The sequence below is a fragment of the Priapulus caudatus genome, unplaced genomic scaffold, assembly GCF_000485595.1.
Source record: "Priapulus caudatus unplaced genomic scaffold, Priapulus_caudatus-5.0.1 Scaffold1150, whole genome shotgun sequence".
Classification (NCBI taxonomy): Eukaryota; Metazoa; Priapulida; class Priapulimorpha; order Priapulimorphida; family Priapulidae; genus Priapulus; species Priapulus caudatus.
In genome coordinates, this window is record NW_014578211.1 from 88,758 (window position 1) to 98,115 (window position 9,358).

Sequence of the window (9,358 nt, forward strand, 5' to 3'; positions counted from 1 at the left end):
CATATATGTACCCGAGGTAACTATCTGATATGGTTAGGGAGTAGGCGTAGGCGACTCCCTAGACTAGCATTACCTCGGGTACCTATACGACAACGACCCCTTCAGCGTGATTATGATCCCCCATGAACCAAAGCACCGTGCGTAGGTGTTTCCAACAAAGATACTTCCTTCAGCAGAAGAGAATGCTGCTCATGTATCCACGCATATGTATTTTGGAGGATGGGATGGTTGCAATGCTAGCGCGTAGGATCGGCCGAAAAGCTTCATATTAGCAGTCTACGGTCACCAACCACCTACGCGTCATCGTTCATGTACATTAGCACAGCGACTGGAAACGGCGGGATGCTGCGGCCAAAGTGAAATTCTGAGATCGGATTTTACCATGCACATCATCACTTTAAAATGCTTTTCTTATTTCAACCGAGACCAATACTTGCCGTACACTAGAGAGAATTTAGTCTTACAGTTCCACGAGTGACGTTCTGTCTTGATTTAACAGCAGTCGTTACTAATCAGATCCATTCCATTCTATTTAGGGTTTCCATGTTTGCCGATCTCCCTGCACGTAGATATTAAATATAGATATTATCAAGAGCGTATTAAGAAGGGTCTTCTAGAAGGGCCTTCGTATAAAGAAGGACCTTCTTTATACGCTCTTGATATTATTGTTACTGCTTCGTATTACATGCGAATAGAACGAACCGTTTAGTTTTTCGTGCGTGACTGACTATGCAGTAGAGATTTCGACGTGCAGTCGATCCCGAGCTCTCGTTGAAGATTAGAGCCCGCGTGTTATGCGATTGTAAATAATTCATCAACGATGTCGTCGTCAATGTCACACCTCTTTGTCGTGGTTGCCATTCTCGGCTGTCGGCACCTCTGCGCGGTGGCGGCGAATATGACGCTGACGATGGCTGTCATGTTAGGAAACAACGGCAGCAGCGCGTACTTCGGTTTCGCCGGTTTGATGCCTGCGATCGAGCTCGCTCTGGAGAGAAAGCACCTCTACCTGAGTCATGACATCGACCTTAGTGACGCAGGATTTGGAAAATTTCAAGTATCCTCAAGAAAGTTGTTCGGCCAATGCGGCGGTAGCCGCCGCAGCGCACCTCGATTACACGGAAAATATAGCTGCCATATTTGGTAAGGTTGTGAAAGTCTCTACATATACGCTTTATATATATACGCATATTTCTCGTTTAATCGCATAATAATGCACTTGAATAAATATACATTTTGATATAAATATCTTTGAGTATAATGCGTTATTACATAACATATGCGGATATAAACGCGTTTAATGAACCCGTATTTCCACGTTAAATAAGAGAGCTCATAAAGAGAGCTCGTTGCTATGCGATAAGTACTGTGTGATATTATTTGATTACGTTTAATGACATTAGTGCATGGTATATTGTCAGAGGCGTTCATGTAATGATTAACGTTTCAACGAATTAATCTTTGATGCATTGAATGGTCATTCGGTGGTTTCATTATATATACCACGATACTGATCAATAGCGCGGATCTTGATTGATATACAAGTAAAACTGTCGATATCCCCTATGACGCTCCCAGGAACAATATGTAGCACTCAAACGGACGTCGTGGGTCGTATGGCGGCTGAGTGGAACATGCCAATCTTCACCAGCGGAGGTGTGACGATAGACCAAATCGAAGGTTTTCCGACGCTCACGAGTTTCGGTCACAACTTTAACAGCGTCAATCGTGCTATAATCACTCTGTTGCGTCACTTCCGCTGGTACCACATCAGCATCATCAACGACGGCGGAAGCTTGGCGACGAGAATGGCAGGCGACAGTCTGTTCAAGAGGTATTTCGTGAAATTGATGTCAGATTGAACTACTCGGAGGCTATAGGAGATAGTGGGTGGAGTGAGTAGTATTGGGACCGATATTCGCTGCTCGTCTTTTTGGAAATAAACATTGTAATATCACTCGTGAGTAACAGCATCTACACGCGCGGGCGAAAGATAGGCGAGCAGGGAAAATAGAAAACACACACGCACGCACGCACGAACACACACACGCACGCACGCACATACGCGCGCATGCACGCACACACGCGCGCGCGCGCACGCACGCACACACACGCGCGCGCGCGCACACACACACACACACATACACGCACGCACGCACGCACGCACGGCACGTGCACGCACACACACACACACACACACATATATATATATATATATATATTTATTTATTTATTTATTTATTTATTCATTTATTTATTTAAATGAAGTATTTGATTCGTGTTCACATGAGCTCACTGAATGTGATTGTATATGGCTGATTATATCGTATTTAGGCTCGTAGGATTTAGGAACGAATTCTATCCGAACATACAGAGTTTCGAAAACTTATGTTAAAAAAATTAATGTGACGGACGTAAGAGAACTCCTCAGAGTGGCTTCGACTGTTTCAAGAGATAAACACCGACGTCTCCGTAACACCAAGAGATTTAATCAAGATTCTTATTTCTATCTCCTCATTCTTGATAGAAATGTGAATGCGGGGTTCGTCACCAGTTTCCCATGTGAAAAATATGCCATTTCCCACCAGTTCCCGGTTAATTGAAATCGCAAATTCGTCCCGGTCTACTTCTATTTCCGAATCACACAAAAAAGTTATCTGCTATTTCCCGGGTCCCAGATAACTAAAATGGCGCATTCCCGTGTCCCGAAAACCACCATCGCCTCTCCCACTCTTGGTACCACCATAGACTAGGAATAACTTAGATATATGCTAATCGATATTAATATTAAGATATTCTTAGTCTCTTGGTATCGTGAATGCTTAAGTGTTTTCGATTTTCATTGTAAAGTCATTATTGTATAGCAATGTTGCTGTCACGTTTTCCTAGCTTTTCCTAAATGGATTTTAACAAAACGTATGAAATTAATAAGAAGATCGCTTGATAGTCAAAATAGAAAAACAACTTAAATGCAATCAAATGATGGAAAGCCTTGTGCTTTGTGTCACAATTTATCATCTTGTCATTGGTTTTAATATGTAGGACTGCCATGCATGTCATTGAGGTTTTTTTTTGATGCAGTCGCGAAATTGACGATTACGTACGATGCACTTTCAGTAATGTTTGTGCTGCCGACCGAACGCCGTCAGCTTCGCGAGATCATGTTACACGCCCAGAGCCTCGGTATGACCACGTCTGGCGAGTACGTGTTCATAGGATTAGAGTTGGAAGACACGGCGAATGACTGGAGCAACTGGGATGACGTTGTGAGCCACTATATACGATAACGAGCACTACCACCAACAGCAGCAGCAACAACAACAACATAGAGAGATAGATAGATAGATAGAGAGATAGATAGATAGATAGATAGATAGAGAGATAGATAGATAGATAGATAGATAGATAGATAGATAGATAGATAGATAGATAGATAGATAGATAGATAGATAGATAGATAGATAGATAGATAGATGGATAGATAGATAGATAGATAGATAGATATTTTTTTTCATGGTTTCTAGACGCCTAAATGCAGCCACCCTACGTGTACATTGCACATTCATGCACTTTAATGCAAAATATTACCACAAATTGAGAGCCGTTTTTTTATAAAGATAAAATAGTGTAATAATAAATCGGCGGGATTTAGTTTTAAAAATTGCAATTCCACACGCCGAAATTATACTGCAATGCACGCATAGGTATATCATATTTACCTATAAGGTATAATACCTAATAAGTTGCCTATAAGGTATAATACCTATAATTAATTGTTGGTTAAAAAATATCTTTGCGAAACAAACAAAGCATAAAATCTAGAACATATTTTACACTGTAAAGTGGGATTGATCCGCGTTACTGTCATGCCGTCCCACGAATTCAGACGAAATGAGCACCTAACAAAAATAGCTAGAATTTGAGTTTTCTATAATGATTTTAAACCCACAAGCGCCCGTTTCGTGCTTTTATAATATCAAATAAAATCAAATACTAACCCTTTGCCTACAGTATAGCAAGAAATCGAGAAAACGATCCACAGATAAATAAAGGAATATCAGGGCCGTTGCCTGTATATAGTATATAGACCTGTATATATATATACCCAATCGATAACTAAAAATTAAACGAAAATTTATACTATCTTAAGACCTCGCACACACACGTGCACACGCAGCGCACGCGCATACGCACGCTCGCGCGCGCGCACACATATATAATCTATAAAAAAAACATGCTATTTATTCCCTTATTGCTATCATTTTCGTAGTCGCAATCCACGACTTTATTATTCAGGCCCTTCCAGTCGCAGGGCCAAACGCCAGTGAAACTGGTAGCGGATGATGAACCGAGATCTCAATATAAATTGAGGAATGCAGGCACATCTCTCGGGAAGTCTGTTATGTGGAAGTTATGTCGGGGCGTTGTCAGTCATCCTCAAGATAGCCGTATGCAGATATCTGGGGTAACAACGATGTATCGTCATCGTCGCTCGGCTACGTCTCCGCGCACCATGCGTCCGGTGCATCTTACGTGCTATGCGCTGCTAAAAGATCGCCGTGTAGCTTAGAAACTGTTGATTGCCCGACCTGCAATAATAACCAGCGCTCATCCCACGGCGCGGCTGCCGCGCACGCGACTGTAAGCTCCACGGCACTACGCGAAGCAAGTGCGGCGTACACGTTCTTCCACAGCACACACACACCCAACACACACACACACACACACCCACACACAAAGCACACACACACACACACACACAACCACACACACAACGCCACGGCACATCACACACACAGCACACACCACACACACGACACCCGGTGGCAGCGCCAAGCGCGCAACCCACTGAAGCAGACCACATGTATTGGCCCACCCACTACGTACTCACGCACGCACTCACACGGCTACACACACCAACACACAAGCACACACACACACACACATCACACGCACACTCAGCAGGACCTAAATACGCCTTTACTCCAACAACACACCGCGCAGCCACACGCACGCCGACCATAGCACACAAGCATGCATGGTCGTCGCACGGACCGTACCGCATCACCTCAAACGGGCGTAAACACTATCACCATACATACGGCAGCTGCACACACGGATACGACGCGCTTGTCACGCACGACACGCACCACCGCATACACCGCCTGATAATCTTTCCCACACAAACACGCCTTAGTCATTGACGTATTTGACACGTTATAACCCATGATAACCCATTAGTTTGACTTACCTCCGTAATAATTGAAACGTACCGGATCTGGAAGCGCCACTGTTTGACAACCCTAGAGTCATGAAGAAATCGCACCAGTCATACGATCAACTTACCTGCCCGCGATGAAAAGAACTAGTTCATGGCTAACGCTAACCTATCGGCGCACAAAAGCCCCTTTGTCTCTGGAAACCCGCCATACCCCCCCGACCCCAAGAACTCCCGTACCCACCACCCGCAGTAGATCGCACTACGTCCGCAACATCCCGAAACAAATAACACGATTCGAACGAACTCAGAGACCCCTCTAACGCTAACCCCCCCCGGTCGACTCTGCAGTGAATTAGAAGTTCAGCAGAACTGCTGCCATGTAAATTCAGATAAATGGCAAAGAAAGAAACTATTTCCTCGGTGCCATCGTAGACAAACAGAAGGCATCCAAGATCCTAGCCCTATACATAACATTCCGATTATTTCAAATTGCAGCGCTCTATCTACTTTGGAGTATCAAGTAACTTTATCAATCCCGTACATATGATTTAACAACCAAAGTATATCACGAGTCATTATTCAGATTAAATATCGAGCGAGAAAAAGTCCATTTCACCCACAGCAGTCGTCAATAGGCTTGTCCTTTCTCTTACCCTTCCTGCCAGGCTGGCGCTCAACGAAAGAGCCACATTGCAGTCCCGCCTGTTGGGATAATTCTTAGAACATGCGTGACATCATGTTGCCGCCCGATGGGTTGTCGTAGATGATGATGAGCCCTACACATCCTTCCAATCCAATAGTCTGTGTGTGAGCAACTCGAACACATGATTATTACATAGATGTACCACTATTATTTAACGTAAATGTATTTCGTCAATTTCTCACCGTATATACGTCGTGTGTATTACGTAATGCCTAATTATGAACATGTATCCCCTACGCTGAAAAGTACGCGTACAAATATGAACATTCCACCTTTTTACCCAAATCCAGCTTGACATCTCAATTTGTTTTGTTGAATACAAACAGTTGACTGGGTGAAAAATAACATCTGCGTTTACCCTACCTTCGATCATTAAAACTGAAATCGGCTCTTGAAGCGCCAGCTGTATTTAAACGCAGAGTCACTGACTAAAATGCAATCTGCATTTCTGCGCTTGAGTTGGTTTTCGCGTAGGCTGTGCCACATATCTTGCGCCTAAGGCATAGGAAAGTAGCTAATCGTAGCTGAATAGCATCGCTGCAATTCTCACGTTTCGTCGGATTCCACGTTGCCAGCTGAAAACTCTAATGTACGACCCTACAGTAAAGTATATATGAACTATCAGACGCTGCTTCCTATGCGATGTGGTCGCGTCAAAAAGACGGCGACAGACACAGCATTCTTGTCGTGATCTAAGTTCCTGTGTTGGTTACTCACAAGAATGCCGTGTGCAGGAGCTATTTAGGCTATTTCAGGTGTAGCATCAGTTACGCAGTTAGTAACATAAAGGCATAAGTATTGTATCATGTACCTGGTCCAATAACTAGATGTCATACTCATTGCATGGTGTTGCGTTGGTGTAAAGGTCCGTGCTAAAGTGCGATGTACTACTATTTCGTGTGCCGTGCCACCTCTCGAATAGAACAAGTAGCTCTTCACATATATATTAGTAGGCTGTGACGTCGCGTCGATAACCCGCTGTAACTTCACGGATTATATCAATTGAAGACAATGAAATCTGCTTCGCGAAGCCACTCTCGTGGCAAATCGTAAATTATATATAGTGATTATAATTAAGTATTATATTATACTATTATCTTAGTATTATATTATATATATTAATGTTCTTTCTTACTCTTTCCAGGCGGTGACTTGGAAGGCCAGCTTGCAATCGGACATTTTTGGGCTAATTGTGGGAACAATGGTGACGTCATGACTGTCCGCCCGATGGATGTCGTTATGTTGGATTAACATCCGTTACATCCTTCCCTGCTAGAGTTCAGATGACAACAGTAATGTACGGTACGGTTCTTACATGAGATTGGTTAATTGCGCACAGGACGATCTTGGCCTGAGCCAAGCACACACGCACACTGGCACGAACACACGCTGCCGTACACAAGCACACAACGCCCGCACCTATCAGATTATCGTCGCGTGTATGAAAGGCACAAATCTCTACTACCGTTTAGTTTCATTGAAACGTAGCGGATCTGAAACCCACTGTAGCTTCTACTAGAATCGCTGACAATAATGCAGCCATATTCGTTTCGTTGACGTTATCCTTGGCAAGCTATGCCCACAACTAACTGGCTGACTGGTCGCATTGCGTCGCTCCGTTATAAACACAGTCAGCGCAATCATTGGGAGCATTTTTAGAGGAACTCCACTTGAACGCTGAGAAACTCTAGATGTACGACCTGCAGTCATAACTATAGACGCTATCAGTACCTCTTGCTGCTGCTCTATATGATGAGATCACCTTCGTTGTACGGCAGAGGACGCAGCGTTTAGCTAGTGCTTCGTGGTGATCAACTAAAATCGAGGCCACGCTGCGTTTGCAGGCATTATAAATCGCCTTAAATTGCATGACTATGTCTACAGAGGTCAAACAGAAAAAGGAACAGTTATATAACGGTGATCTAACCAAACAAGTCGCAGGCGACCGCGCCACTAACGTCTACGCGGTGACTTGTGGTGGAGTGGTGGGATCTAGTAACCCTGTTAGTCCCAAATGTGTCACATACACGCCAAACACTGAAGCACAGGATGGTATCAGGAACCTTCCAAAAGAAGTGTCGTTGCCCTCGTATGAAAGTGCCACGAATGGCGCGTACGTTAAGTGTCTCAGATTAAAGATGGAAGCTCCCATCATCACGTCGTTAGCAACAACTATTTGAAGACAAATAGTACGGCACTTCATCCATTTACGCTACGCAAGCCTACACGCTCAAATTGCAATAGAGAGCTGCCACCTGTACACCAATTACGTAAGCGGCAAAAACTGCAGCCAACACATGCACTGCAGCAGCCACTGGCTAGTGGCATACGTAAACATCTGACGTACAGAAAGACATACTAAAATATACGATTTAAGGAACATAACACCNATACTGAATTGCATGATGTTGCGTTGGTGTAAAAGGTCATGCTATTTAGTGTGTCGTCACCTCTCCAAATAAACAAGTAGCTCTTCACATATATATTAGTAGGCATGTGACGCGCGTCATAACCCGCTGTAAATTCACGGATTATATCTTCAACAGCAAATTGAAGAAATTAAAATCTGCTTCGAAGCCCCTCTCGGGAAAATATGTAAATTATTATATTAGTATTATAATTATAGTATTATATTATATTAGTATATATTAATGTTCTTTCTTACCTTTCCAGGCGGTGCTTGGAATTGCCACTTGCAATAGGAATTTTTGGGGTAATTGTTGGGAAACAATGGTGACGTCATGATGCCGCCCGCTGGGTTGTCGTATGTGTGATTAACTCCGTTACATCCTTCCCATGCTAGAGGTTTAGATGACAACAGTGATTACGGTACGGTTCTTACACGGAGATTGGTTAATTGGCGCACACGGAGACAAGCACAAACGCACACGCACGAACACACACGTGCGCGTACACAACACACGAACGCCCGCACGCATGCACGCGTGCAATCGTACCTTTTAACTAGATTAACTTAGTAACTTTACATTTTAATTTTGTATGTATGAAGAGCGCAGATTATCGTAGCGTGTATGAGAGCACAAATCTCTACTCACGTTTAGTTTCATTGAAACGGTAGCGGATTTGAAACCCACTGTAGCTTCTATTAGAATCGCTGACAAAATGCAGGAACATATTCGTTTCGTTGAAGGCTTGATTCTTGGGCAAGCTATGCCCACATAACCTGGCTGACATGGTCGCATTGGCGTCGGCTCCGTTATACACAGTCAGCGAATCATTGGAGCAGTTGTTAGAAGATTCCACGTTGAAGCTGAGAAACTCTAGATGTACGACCTGCAGTAAATATTAAAATATATAGGAGATTATCAGACGCTGCTGCTGCTCTATATGATGTGATCACCTTCGTTTGGACGGCAGAGGACGCAGCGTCTAGCTAAGCTTCGTGGTGATTCAACTAAAATTCGAGGCGCGAT

General features: G+C 43.7%; 1 long non-coding RNA gene across 1 annotated transcript; it reads right to left on the reverse strand.

The window, feature by feature from the left end:
• Nucleotides 1-7,602: 7,602 nt before the first annotated feature.
• On the reverse strand, nucleotides 7,603-9,206 carry LOC106815571. The gene is made up of 3 exons (XR_001394760.1): nucleotides 8,981-9,206; nucleotides 8,590-8,723; nucleotides 7,603-7,624 (listed from the first exon to the last, which is right to left on the reverse strand). It is a non-coding gene; the product is annotated as an uncharacterized LOC106815571 (long non-coding RNA).
• Between the last annotated feature and the right edge of the window lie 152 nt (nucleotides 9,207-9,358).